Source organism: Rattus norvegicus, chromosome 16, assembly GCF_036323735.1.
Source record: "Rattus norvegicus strain BN/NHsdMcwi chromosome 16, GRCr8, whole genome shotgun sequence".
In the NCBI taxonomy this organism is placed as follows: Eukaryota; Metazoa; Chordata; class Mammalia; order Rodentia; family Muridae; genus Rattus; species Rattus norvegicus.
Window position 1 is genome coordinate 28,183,168 of NC_086034.1, and position 14,523 is coordinate 28,197,690.

The 14,523-nt window shown below is 42.9% G+C and overlaps 1 protein-coding gene and 1 long non-coding RNA gene across 11 annotated transcripts in view; both read right to left on the reverse strand.

The window, feature by feature from the left end:
- The window catches only part of Marchf1 (membrane associated ring-CH-type finger 1), an 858,714-nt gene that overhangs the window by 161,009 nt on the left and 683,182 nt on the right, over nucleotides 1–14,523 (reverse strand). The window lies entirely within an intron of this gene.
- On the reverse strand, nucleotides 10,543–13,854 carry LOC120097418 (uncharacterized). The gene is made up of 2 exons (XR_005494787.2): nucleotides 11,030–13,854; nucleotides 10,543–10,779 (listed from the first exon to the last, which is right to left on the reverse strand). It is a non-coding gene; the product is annotated as an uncharacterized LOC120097418 (long non-coding RNA).

Consider the following 14,523-nt stretch of genomic DNA (forward strand, 5'->3'; position numbering starts at 1 on the left):
TCTGGGGATTGAACTCAAGTTGGCAGCATCGACAGCCTTGGCATCTTTACACACTGTGCTCTCTGGCTGGCTCAGACTAAGATTCTATCCGCACAGTCAAGTTCTAGCATAGGGAGTGAGACACCTTTCGTGTTCCAGCATACTTCCGAAGGCACCTGTGTCTCGGAGCTGATACAAAACACTCTAGGAATGCCAGATATGAGGCTGGCCGGCTGTGCTACGTGGAAATTCTTCTGGCCTCAGTTTCCTCTTCTGTAAGAAGCGTAGTTCTGAATAGCCTTGTAGGGTTGAAACTCATTGCTGGGTTAATTCAAGTGAACACAGCTTGGAATCTGCGAGCATCATCTAGCAGATGAATAGGTGACAGTCACGAACAAGATTGGGTTCCACAGTTTTCTGCTTTAGCTCAACTGCCCTTGATACAGAATTATCAGTGTAACTACAGGCTGAAGCGATCACAGATGGAACGCTTTGGTTCCCTGCCCTTCCTTATTTTTTATTGTAAAACATGAGTGTTATATTCAGGTCAGAAAAGCACTTGAACTTCATTTTGATTATTATGACACTGTTATCAGGCCAGCCAGATTAAAGAAATCTCCATCTCGGTATTGTTTCCATGCTCTGGCAAAAGGGGATGGTATACATTATTATTAAATAACGCAGAGTCTGGGCTGCCTCTTGCATAGAATTAATTTTGGTATAGCTTCCATTTCATTAGAGGAACACTTTAAAACAGGTCAAGTGTAACCAAGGCTAAATTGAAAATGCATTATTCTATTTTGGTAGGCTCTCCAAGCTGATACATATTTAATGCAATTTTATAAGGAAGTTCAAATGTCAGGCGGACGCCTTTAAGAAAACAAATGTCTTAAGTTTTACACTAGGTAATTTCTGAATAAACATTCAGTATATCTCCTTGACTGTCCCAGAGCTTTTTCTTGGCGGAAAATAAGCTATTTGTGTGAGTTATGTGGAGTGAATCTGACAACACGTGGTGAGCGCTGTTCTCTTTATTGGCTCTGTCTCTTTGGGATGTAGTTTAGGCTTGCAGAAATCCACCTTGCACTTTTTTTCCTTAGGATAGGATTCTTGGAATTATAAAAGTTTAGTGGAATTTAGGCTTGTGTCTTACTTTTTATCCATGTATTCAGTTTCATTGTTTTCAGGCTGTTCACTTAGCCAGACAACCTTGTGAGTTTTCACTTTCCACTTGGTTGTAAGGCAATCCCACACTGCAGAGCAAGTCCCTTTCTTTGGTAGAAATGCGGCTCAAAACTGAACATTAGTTTACATAGCTGTCCCTATTTCTCACAAATAAAGCTGTCGACGAAGAACCTGGACATGTAGGTGTTTGTAACTGCCATGGCTACACGGGATTTGCTCAAGAACTGTGACATAGTCCTTAGCAGTACCTTAAATTACTGGGCTTAGTGTTTGCCTCTCCCTGCACCCAAATCAATTGAGAGAAGAGGGAAAACTGCTTCAGGTCCCTTCAGTATGATTTCGAAAAAAAGAAAAAGAACTTTGGGGCTTTGTTTTTAAACTCGTGTCCAGAAGTCTTGAGGAAGACTTGGGCAAAGGATGAGGGACTCCACAAGAAGGGAGTCAACTAACCTGGACACTTAGGGGCTCCTAGACACTGAACCAAAGAGCGTACAAGGGAGGCCCCAGCACATATGCAACAGACACGTAGCATGGTCTTCATGCAGGTCCCCAAGAACTGGAACAGGCGTTATCGCTGACTTTTGCCTCCCTGTGTATCCTGTTCCCTTAACTGGGCTGCCTTATCTGGCCCCAGCAGGAGAAGATATGCTTGGCTTTGTGGTGACTTGAGGTTCTAGGGTCAGGTGATACCCAGGGAGGACTTTTCTGGTCTCAGAAGAGAAGGTGAGGGGCTGGAGTTGTGATCAGTATGTAAAGGAAATAAATTAATGATTAATGGAAAAAACAAGTTATCAAAATCGTTAATGCAACTAAAGGATCGATATTGATTATTCTCTCAACTTTTAATTAAAACTTTGAATAAAAAAGTCTTCATGTCATGAATTTCACGAAATCATTTGGATTTTTCAGACTTATTTTGCTAGATACGGAGGTTTCCCAATTGTTTTTTCCCAGATGAAAACCTCTGAGCAGTTACAGCGCTGTGAACAATCTTTTCCCGGATCTCAGGAGAGACTGCAAAAAGCCTGCTGCTACTGAGAAAATACCCGGACTCAAGGAGCCTCATGGGCTTCCCTTCTCATGTCTGCTTAGCAGTAAACGGTAGCACAGGGACCGACATATCATCCTGATAACGGCAGACCCCTCAACACCCTGTCTAACACTCCCTTCCCAAGGCCTAAAGTTTTCATCTGTACCTGTACTACCTGTAAAAACACATGTTTATTGCCACGACTTAAATGCCGACGATTCTCACGGGCTAGCTGGCATTGCCTCTTAACTCTTGGGCTTATCTGTCTTGTCCTGCAGCAGCTGGCTACAGTGTTCTGAGAAGTCAGACCTTTCTACATTCCTCTTTTGCTTAATCTTTAAATGTGTTCTCTGTAGATCACACGGTAAAGTTCTGCTTGCCAGTTTGCTTCGAGGCTGCCATCTTGTCCCTACTAGTGACTGGCTGTCATTTCCGTCTGTCAGTTTGCCAGATGCATTTTTCCTTCCTAGCTAACAGCCTCTCCCACACGAGCACATGTCTCTCCTCGGTCCCTCTAGTCCTTCAGATGTGGGTTTCTGTTCCTTCATCCTCCCCTCCACCACCCTTCCATTTCCCCCTTTTTCTTCCCTGCTCTCCCCTTCTCCTTCATTCCTTTCTTCCTCTTTCCCTCTCTCTTCCTTCCTTCTCTCTCTTACTCTGTCTTCCGCTACCATCATTTGTTTAACTTATGCAAAAGCCATCTTGGACTTCCCAATTCAATGATTATTTTTTGTAACTTTCTCATATCTTTTTGTGTCTTACTGTAAAACTAGCAACTCTTCCTCCAAAATTGGCTAGTGCATAAAATAAAATATTCTTGGTGCTAATCCGTCCTAAATTCTCTGGAGCACCAGAACTCTCTAAAACACTCGTTTTGATATTTGATGGCTTAGAATGCTCCCGATGTTTCTCCCAACCTTCCTTGCCAAGTTCTTCCAGAGTTCCTTGTTACCCTTTCTCTGTGAGAATAGGGTTGTTTCTCCCAGCTGTTTTTAGTCTTAACTTTTATGACATACTTTGTCCCTAGTGTATCATTTATTTAGTACCTCCACATCTCTGTAATTTTTGTGATTCCCTAAACAACTCTTTATTCTATAACTCGCTGTGGCCAGTCTGGCATCATGTGGGACCAATAGATGTGACACATACATACATACACATATTAAGTGCTCGATAAGTACCTGGCAATTATATACATGATAACCAGCTATTCAGTGGGACTACCCTATTTTCAAACTGCATGCAGAAAATGTCAAACAATATTGTAATGCTTAAGATTTCTCCCCTAGATGAGTTTTGTGACCCCCATGAGTTCAATGTGTGCCTAAACAAAGGCACATAGATTTTAATAAAAGTACTATAGCAGGAGTTTGGAAGAATGGGTCTATTTATCTCAGTAAAGACTGAGGAAAGCCTCAAGAAGAGTTTGCAGAGCAGACTTAAAGATCTGTGCAAACTCCTTACTGCACTGTGCGAGTACCATTCATGTCTTCCTGTCACAGACATGACAATTTAGTATAGTTAAACAACTGTCCATCAAGTAGCAGACACACCCTTAGGTATAACACATCACTTCAGCGTGACAACTTAATGATAGGTGAAAGTTTAGTATACGGAATGAGCGGCATTTTTCTTCCTACCTTATATAATATAGATTTTGGAACCTATGGAGGTTTCTGTCCATTTGTCCTACAGGGATGTTTAGCAAGTCTGTCTAGGCACACAGAGTGAGGAAAGAAAATTAGTTGGTAACAGATTCATTTTCACTGAAATAAAGGCATTCATGTTTCCTCCTTAAACTTAAAATAAAGAAGTTGTTTTTTATCCTCATAAGTTAAAGAATCTCACTTGAAAGAGAATGAGGGAGGGAGGCATGAAAAGGAGGGGCGAAGGAGAGACTGCCCAGATCAATCTTAGATATCATCCCTTGTCTTTTGGGGTAGGATTGGCTGCTTGGTTTAGAACACAGCCATTTGACTACGCTGCTGGCCAGTGAATGTGCTCGTGTCTATTCTCCCAGTGGTAGGCTTATAGATCCACATCGCCATGCTCAGCTTCTTCCACTGCTGCAGGGGATTAGACTCAAGTCCTCATGCTTAGGTAGCGAGCACATTACCAGCTGAGCCATCTCCCTAGGCCCTGCACTGCTTTGTTTATGATGGCCAAGTGGTTTATGATGACATTTATTTTTATTCATAAATCTGCAATCTGGACAGGGCTTAGCAAGGGCAATGTAAGCTGAGGAGACTCAAGGGCTGGAGGCAAAAAGCATACTCGGTCAGTCAGGTGCTTGCCACTGGGCTGGGAAGACCAGAACTGTGGAAGGCTCCTCAAGCAGCTTTTCTCCTCTCTCTGTGGAAGGTGTGATAACTGTGCAGGGAGATTGAAGGCAGCCAGCATCCTGAAACACCATCTCAGTCCAGGCTCACATGGAATACATCATAGGAGAGACAGAACCAGGCAGAAGATTGTAAAGGATGTGTTGCATCCTGTGACCATTCTGAGGAGTGATACAGGACTACTTCTGCTATTCTCAACTGGCCAGGGAAGTTTAGTGGGACTGTGGAGAAAACAGCAGATTCCTTTATTGATAGAAGAATGCCAATGACACATTGTAAACAAATGCTGGTTACAGAATAATTACTCCTGTAAGGAGCAGATCATTCCACAAGGGATGTGACTGTCAGAAAGAATGTTGTTTTTTTCCTGAGCAGAAACTTCCAAAACATTAAATAGATAAACCCTATGACAAAACCTATTCTATTCTATTCTATTCTATTCTATTCTATTCTATTCTATTCTATTCTTCTATTCTACTCATTTCTACAAATGAATACATATTTCCTAGTTATATATTATATATATATTATAAGGCTCCTGCTTGAGGAGCCTTCCACAGTTCTGGTCTTCCCAGCCCAGTGGCAATATATTATATTATATATATAAAATACACCTATAAAATAAAGCATATGAATATATACACTATATATATAATGCATATGAAATACACACTAATTTTATATGTATTGTGTTTTGCTAGCACGTGGTTTATGCACCACATGTGTGCCTGGTGCTCATGGAAGCTACAAAATGGTGTCAGACTCACTGGAACTGACATTGCAGATAGTTGTGAGCCACCATATAGGTGATGGGAACTAAGTCCAGGTCCTGTGCCAGAGCATCAAGTGCTTTTACATCCAAACTATCTTTCTAGCTTTTATTTTATCCAACACTTTATGAAAACTTCAAATACACATTAAAGTTGAAAAATCTGTTTAATGTTCTGATATGCAAATTTATATTTTTCTTAATTTTACTGTATCACACATTTATCTTTTTTATCTATTGCCCTGTCTACTTATAAATATTCTTCTATTAGTGACACCCGTAAAATTAAGTTGCCTACAAAAGGATAATTTATTCCTAAACAATTCAAAGTGAACATTATTAATTACTACTCAGTAGGTATTTATATACAGCAGTATTTAGGCAACACATGCAGTGAAATATACAAATCTGAGTGTTTAATAGGACTAGATTAGAATCCTGTTTTTCATAATTTATTTAAAAAATGTGTGAGTGTGACTGTGTGAGCATGTGTGTGGTTGTATGAGTCTGAGTATGTATGTGTATATACATGTGTGAGTGTGTATTAGTGCCTGACTGTGAATGTGTGTGTGTGTATAACTGTGTGTATGACTGTATGAGTGTGTGTATGTCTAAGTCTGAGTGTATGAGTGTATATATGTGTGTGTGTAAGAGTCTAGTGAGTGTGTATGAGTGTGTGAGTGGGAATGCATGCAAATGAGTATGTGTGTGACTGTGTGAGTATGTGTGTGTGAGTACAAGTATGTAAGTGTGTGTATGTATGTGAGAGTGAGTACATGTTAGTGTGTATGAGTTTGTGAAGATTAATGTGCGGGTATTATTGTGTGACTGCATAACTGTGAGTGTGTGAGTTTGTAAGTGTGTGTATTTATGTGAGAGTGTGAGAGTGTGTGTGTGTGTGTGTGAGAGAGAGAGATTCTGTGTGTGTATGTGTGTGTGTGTGTGAGAGAGAGAGACTCTGTGTGTGTGTATGTGTGTGTGTGTGTGTGTGTGTGTGTGTGTGAATGCAGTGTCTAGAAGAGCTGGAATTAAAGTTGGTTGTGAGTCCTGACATGACTATGTTAACCAATGTTAAATCTTTGCAAGGACCATCTCTCAAACCCTTACAGGCATGTTCAAGCTTCATTTTTATTATGCTATCTTTCTTCTTGATAAATCCAAATAACCTTCTCTTGTCTACCAAAATAAATTACCACAGCCACATTCTTTTTCCAGTCATTTAAAAACTCTTTCATGTCATATTTAAATGACATCATCGAAGAAAATTATATTTAATAGGCCTTGTATTTTTAATTTTTAATTAAAATTTATTTCTAACATGTGAAAATAATAACTATATATGTTTATGTGGGTGCCAACTGATGTTAGGATGCATGTGAACATTGTAATTACAGTTACAATTGTGAACCTTACAATTATGACAAATATGTTTATCTCTTTTAAACTTTTCAAATCATTTTTGTGGTAGAAACATCCCAAATTATTTTGCTCTTTAATAAGAAAGTGTATTATTATTATTATTATTATTATTATTATTATCATCATCATCATCATCATCATCATCATCATCATCATCATCATCATCATCCATTGTCTCCTTACTCTGCACACTAAACTTTTTGCCCTATACCACATTTCTATTCCCACTGATTGGGCTTCTGTCACACCTCCTTCCCCACTCTCCCCTCCTTTTTCCTGTTAATCACCATTCTTCTGAAAAGGTCTACAGGATCAGCATTTTAAGAGTCCACACATAAGTAGGATCATGTGGTATTTGCTTTTCTGTGGCCGGCTTATTTCAATTTACATAACCACTTCCCTGGTTATTTACCCTTCTGGGTGTCTCACTGGAGAAAAGCCCAAGAGAGGCCTGAGGGTGTGGGTTGATATTTTAGGCTGCAGATAAGTAATTATTGAAGTGTTCGAATAGTTAAATAGTCAGGTTCTCTCCCTAGTTTGGTGGGGTTGTTAGTGTCAACTATTCAATCACAGCTTCTTTTGCTAATTTCTACATCATAAGTCTATCTATAAAGGCTACTGTCAGGAGCTGAGGAGATGGATCAGTAGTCAAAAATGCCTTTTGTGCAAGCACAGAGTCTGGACTCGTGTCTCTAGGATCCAGGTAAATTGCACGGAGCCATATTGGATTTGGGCCTAGCCGCTTTTTGACTGCATGGTTCAAAGTGACTCTGGGCTGTTTGGCCACAGAGACTCACCCCAAAGATGACTGCCATAAATCTTAAGATTGTTGGATAAAGCCTCTCCCATGAATTTACGGCACAGGAGTATAACATTCAAGGGATGCCTCAGCTCGAGCAGATACCAGTTATCTCCTCAGTCAACACCCAGTGTCTTCACCACCTGACCTCATCGCCTGACTTCTTTGCCTCCAGCTATCACTGCCTATACCCTCATCTCCCCCTCCTTCATATTTCACAAAGGTCACTCCCCCTACCTGAAAGCCTTAAAAACTGTAACATTCATCCCAGTAAACGAGACCTTGACAACAGAACTTTTGCTTGGTCTCCTTCTTCTCTTCACCCCCATTTTGGCCCACAGGTAGAAAGCCTCTTCGGGACCCTGAATAACTGGGTCCCCGCTGGCGGGGACAAGTGGCGCCCGAACAGGGACCCCGAAGCAAGGCCGACTACAGGACGACGGAGATAAGAGAGCTGCAGCGGGAATCGAGGACTCTTCAGGCCGTATAGCTCGTGTGTCGCTGGAGAGGGAGGTAAGGACCGGTTGAATAATTGTCGTCTAATTGCCATGGGGAAGGTATTGTCTAAGGAGGCTTGTTTCATAAGAGAAATCAAGCGTTTACTCAGGGAGAGAGCAATAAGAGTTAAGAAAAAGGATTTAATCAAATTTTTTTGTTTCATAGATGACAAATGTCCTTGGTTAATTTTAAGTGGCCCCGATATTCACCCCCATACTTGGAATAAGGTTGATCAGGAGATTAATAGGCTTTTGAAAGCCGGCGACCCAGTGTCCGCGGCTTTTTTCAGTTACTGGGGTATCATTAGAGACATTATAATAGATGCTGAGGAAGGAGGCGAGAGTGCCCACCTCCTAGCTGTCGCAGAGGACTTCTTACAAGCCTCCGGGCCGGCCGGCTTCACCTAACAATGAAAAAGAAAAAGGGGAGCCGCATTCTCCCTGCCCTTCCATTGTTATTGATATGCCTGGGGGTGAGGGAAATCCCTCATCCAAAGCCTTATGCTCTCTAGAAGACCCCAAGATGTCCAAAAATTCAAAGACCATTTATCCTTCTCTTAAAGAATTTTCTGGGAAAAACAAATGCTCTGAGTCAGGTCTAGATCCCGCCTCTGAGGCCAAATTAGAGGAGGAAGCTGCCAGGTATGAGAAAGAGAGATATGGTCCCGAGCCACAGGAGACTCAGATCTTCTTCACTCGGAGGTCTGGGCCTGTCTGCCTCCCACCTTATCTACCCCCTATATCGTCAGCCCCACCTGCACCTCTACCGGTCGCAGTAGTGGAGGAACTGACTCAGACTAAGACTGCACTTCAAGCACAAATTACTGGGCTTAAACAGATCTTACACCTACAGCAGGAATTGGGGGATCTTACACTAGAAATCCAGGATTTACAAGAGACCATGACTAAGGGACAGTATGCCCAAAAAGGGCCAGCTAAGGCCAGTAGAAAACCCCAACCAAAACTAACTTTCCCAGTTATGACTAGGGCACGCGCCAGACAGGCCAGGGATGAGTCTGAGTTAAACAGTACTAGAACACTAAATAGGTCGGCCAGAGACAAGCGCGAGCCAGACAGTACTAATCGTAACCGTAAAGAGGAACAAGAAAGTGAAGAAGAAAATGACTATGAGGAGGGACCCTCAGATTCGGAAGAGGAAAGCCCTGATCAGGATGAGGGTGGGACCTCGTGTCCCGTATACAAGAAACTTAAACTCAAACACATAAAGGAATTACATTCAGCTGTTAAAAATTATGGTATGAATGCCCGCTTTACCTTGGCTATCCTAGAAGGACTTTCGGGGTCTGGGCATTTGACCCCTAGTGAATGGACCAAGGTAGTACAATCTGTCCTCACTAGAGGACAATATTTGACTTGGAAATCTGAATTTATTGATAAAGCAGAGAGCCTTGCTGCTAGAAACAGAAACAATCCCTTAAGTAAATCTGCTTCCTGGACGGCAGATAAGCTATGTGGGAGGGGCTCATTTGCCTCTGAGGAAAAACAGTTGGGGCTGTCTCCCGGTGTACTCGCACAAACGGCGCAGGCGGCTTTGTCCGCTTGGAGAGCAGTCCCCGCTACAGGGGCGCTCACCACCCCCTTAACTAAAATAATCCAGGGGGCACAAGAGCCCTATGCTCAATTTGTAGGGAGACTACAAGAAGCAGCTGAAAGAATCCTAGGTCAAAATGAAAGTGAAGGGCTTCTCGTTAGACAGCTTGCTCTCGAAAATGCTAACTCGGTGTCTAGAGCCGCACTTCGAGGCAAGACCAAACAAAGACCTTGATATCCCAGGCATGATTAAACTTTGCAAGGATGTCGACTCTTTTTCTCACCAAGTATCTAAATCTATCAGCCTGGCAATTGGGGCTGTGTTCCAAAGAGCTGGAGATTCTGGTCACCCTAGAGGCAGAACATGTTTCAAATGTGGACAACCCGGTCATTTTGCTAGAGAATGCAACATCCCAAAACCTAGCCAGTCCCCCAGCCCTGCTGGATGGCCCACTGCCCCGAGGGTTTGTCCCCGCTGCAGGAAAGGCCGTCACTGGGCCAGGGAATGTCAGTCTAAGACTGACATTAGTGGACAAACCCTCCCTGCGGTCCAGGGAAACGAGTGGGGGGCCCCACAATGGGGCCCCTATCCACGGGTGACCAACCGCCCCCAAGTGCAGCATCAAGCTCCTGCAACGCCAACTTATCCCGGGCAACAGCAGGAAGTGCAGGAGTGGACCTGTGTTCCTCCACCACCAGGATTATAACCCCTGAGGAAGGGACTGTTATCATAAATCTGGAAAGTTTGGGCCCCCGCCGCCTGGCATGTTTTTCTTAATAATTGGGCGAGCCTCGAGTGTTCTTCAAGGACTTGTCATCCTTCCCTCTGTAATAGATGCTGATTATTCTGGAGAAATAAAATTTCTAGCCACTGCCACGCAGGGCCCCTTAACGCTTAGAGCCGGACAACGCATTGCACAGGCCTTAACGCTTCCCTTCATGGGGCAGTTCCCTCATAAAGTAAAGGGGCGTGGTTCTTCCTCCCCTGGCTCTTCAGATGTTTATTGGGTGCAAAAATTAACTGATGAAAGACCCATGATGTCTCTTTGGCTTGATGGCAAACAATTTCAGGGCCTTTTAGATACAGGGGCGGATACAACAGTGCTCTCCTCTAGACACTGGCCCTCAACCTGGCCCCTTAAGGCTACTGCCACACATTTAAAAGGGATAGGTCAAACACAGGATACACTCCAAAGTTCAAAGCTCCTGACCTGGAAAGATAAAGAGAATAATACAGGCACAGTTAGGCCATTTGTAGTTTCTGGACTCCCTGTTAACCTCTGGGGAAGGGATATTCTTTCCCAGATGGGGGTGATGATGTGTAGTCCCAATGAGGTCATTACTAGCCAAATGTTAAGGACAGGATTCCTCCCTGGAAAAGGATTAGGTAGAAATGAACAGGGAATCACAGAACCCTTGACTCCCACGCCCAAAACAGATAGAGGAGTTTTAGGAGCAGACCTTTTTTCATAGAGACCGCTGTTCCTCCTGCACTCCAGGCTGATAAAATATCTTGGAAGTCAAATGATCCAGTCTGGATCGATCAGTGGTCCATGCCTCAAGAAAAGGTTCAAGCGGCCCTATAGTTGGTGCAGGAACAATTATTACAAGGGCACCTTGAACAGTCCACTTCGCCTTGGAACACCCCTATTTTTGTCATAAAAAAGAAAAATGGTTCTTGGAGATTGTTACAAGACCTTAGAGCGGTTAATAAAACTATGGTCCCTATGGGGGCCCTACAACCTGGCTTGCCTTCTCCAATAGCTATTCCTAGAGACTTTTATAAAATAGTCATTGATATAAAAGATTGTTTCTTTTCTATTCCCCTTCATCCGGAGGATTGTGCCCGCTTTGCCTTTTCTATCCCTGTCATTAACCATGTGGGCCCTAATCCCTGCTTTCAGTGGCGAGTGTTACCACAGGGGATGGCTAATAGCCCCACCCTATGTCGAAGGTATGTGGCCCAAACTATAGATCCAATAAGGCTGCGTTTCCCCTCTGCTTACATCATTCATTACATAGATGATATCTTGGTTTCCTCTGCTTGTTTACAGGAAACTCAAAAACTAGCCCAAATTATTGTTCTGGCCTTACAAAAAAGGGGTTTCACCATTGCCCCTGAAAAAATTCAGACGCAATATCCTTTTTTGTTTCTTGGATTCCAATTAGAACCTATATCCATTTATTCTCAAAAGCTAACAATTAGAAGATCGCAGCTACATACCTTAAATGATTTTCAAAAACTTTTGGGTGATATTAATTGGCTTAGACCTTACCTTAAGCTAACCACTGGTGATTTAAAACCTCTATTTGCAATTCTGAAGGGTAGCCCTGATCCTAATTCCATTAGGGTTCTGACTCCCGAGGCAGCCCCTCCAAGACACTGTATCTGATCCTTTTCGCTACAAGGTTTACACCCATAGGCCTCCTATGGCAAGATAATCATCCACTAATGTGGAGCCACCTGCCCGCAACCCCCCCCTAAAATACTTCCTACTTATCCCTCCTTAATTTGCCAGACAATTTTCTTGGGGCTTAAGCTGGCTACTCGCCATTTTCCCTGCGATCCCGATATTATTATTTCTCCATATTCACAGGAGCAGCTTGCTTGGCTGCAGCACAGACATGATGACTGGACAGTCCTGCTGTCTATTTATCAGGGAACATTTGATACTCATTTACCAGGAGATAAATTATTACAGTTCCTCCATGTTACCCCCTTTGTCTTCCCAAAGGTTACACAGCTGAAACCTATACCAAATGCCTTAACTGTCTTCATAGATGGATCTAAGAATGGAAAGGCCTCCTTTGTTGTTAAAGATCATGTTTTTTTTTGTCCATACCCCATATGCTTCTGCCCAATTAGTAGAACTTTATAGTGCTTTAGAAATATTTAAATTAATAAATCAATCATTTAACCTTTTTTCTGATAGCCATTATGTAGTCAGAGCTCTCCGAGTCTTGGAGACTGTCTCTACTATACAACCCTCAACACATACCTTTAAACTATTTTCAGAAATACAAAAACACATAAGGGCCCGGCCAAACCCATTCTTTGTGGGCCATATCAGAGCCCACTCGAATCTGCCCGGTCCTTTAACCAAAGGTAATGATTTAGCTGACAGGGCCACTAGACTGACAATGATTGCTTCTCTTAGTGATTCCTTACAAGAAGCACAGATGGCACATTCACTCCATCACCTTAATGCTCAAACATTGTGGCTTAAGTACAAAATTACTAGAGAACAAGCCAGACAAATTGTCAAAAATTGTAAAAACTGCCTGACCCTACTTCCTGAGCCACACATTGGGGTTAATCCCAGGGGCCTTATCCCGGGAGAAATATGGCAAATGGATGTCACCCATGTCCCATCTTTTGGAAAACTAAAATTTGTACATGTTACCATTGATACCTTTAGTGGGTTCATATGTGCCTCTGCACACACAGGAGAGGCCACAAAAGATGTTATTGCTCATATGCTCTACACATTTTCTGTTATGGGACAACCCAAAATGCTAAAAACGGATAATGGGCCTGGCTATGTTAGTCATAAATTTAAACAATTTTGCTCCCAATTTCAAATGAAACATATTACAGGCATACCTTATAAGCCTCAGGGACAAGGAATTGTGGAACGAGCACATCAAACCCTTAAGAATACACTGTTAAAGCTTACTGCCCAAGAAACTCTTTATTCTCTTAAAGGCAGCGCAAAATTTTTATTATCCCATGCCCTTTTTGTTTTGAATTTCTTAACTTTGGATAATCAAGGGCGTTCAGCTGCCGATCGCTTATGGCACCCCTCAACCAAGATGGATCACGCTCACGTTCTCTGGAAGGACCCCCTAACTGGACAGTGGCAGGGTCCTGACCCTGTGATAGTCTGGGGAAAAGGGTCCGCCTGTATTTATAACTCTAAAGAGGGGGGAGCCAGATGGCTCCCTGAAAGATTAATAAAGCTTTACAATAAATTTCAAACAAATTCCAAGATTGATAAAGCCTTATAACAAATTCCAGGGTGGCGCCTGAGAAAAATGCATGTTTTCTTTTTCAGAGCAATGAAGTTCTACTGGATTCTACTGAAACTTCTCTTTCTAACTGTGCTAACATCCGGAACATCAAGCCCCTATCAGACTTGGAATTACACCTGGGTAATTATAAATGAGGCCGGAGATACCGCCTTTACCACCTCCCACACTGGCCCTAACCCCACCTGTCCACAATTAGCTCCAGATTTTTGTAAACTAGCTGCAGGAGGAAATTCTTACTGGGGCCTCGCAGACAAATACTTACCCCTAATTGAAGCCCCTCATGGGTCTAGTTTTAATGAAAGATATGTCGGTTGTGACACTGTCCATCGACGCACCAACATTAGGGAAACTGACTTTTATGTCTGTCCCGATCCCACAGAGATCGCTCCCTAAACTATAAGTGTGGATACAGGGATCAATTCTATTGTGCCTCCTGGGGGTGTGAAACCACAGGAGACGCATACTGGAAACCTACCTCCTCTTGGGATTATATCACAGTAAAAAAGGGGTGGCACAATTCTAACAGAAACAGTACTCTAACCCAGGAATGCCGGAACACTGAGCCTTCCAAGGGCTGGTGCAACCCTCTTACAATAACTTTTACTGATGCTGGGAAAAAGATCACCCCAGAAAACTGGCATAGGGGGTTTGAGTGGGGTCTCCGGATGTATGTTGCCAATAGAGACCCCGGAGTAACCTTCAAAATTAGATTATTTAAAACCACCCCCAACTTACATAAGGCCTCCATTGGGCCTAATCCTCAATTGCATAGCCAGGGTTCCTTGCCGCCCAGGGTGGTGACTCAGCCCCCCTTTAACACCTCTAGTCCTCCAACTACCCTTTTTCAGCCCACCATACCTGTTGGGCCAATGTCCCCCACAAGCCTGATTTTATCTGTTCTTAACGCCTCAGCTCGTGCCTTG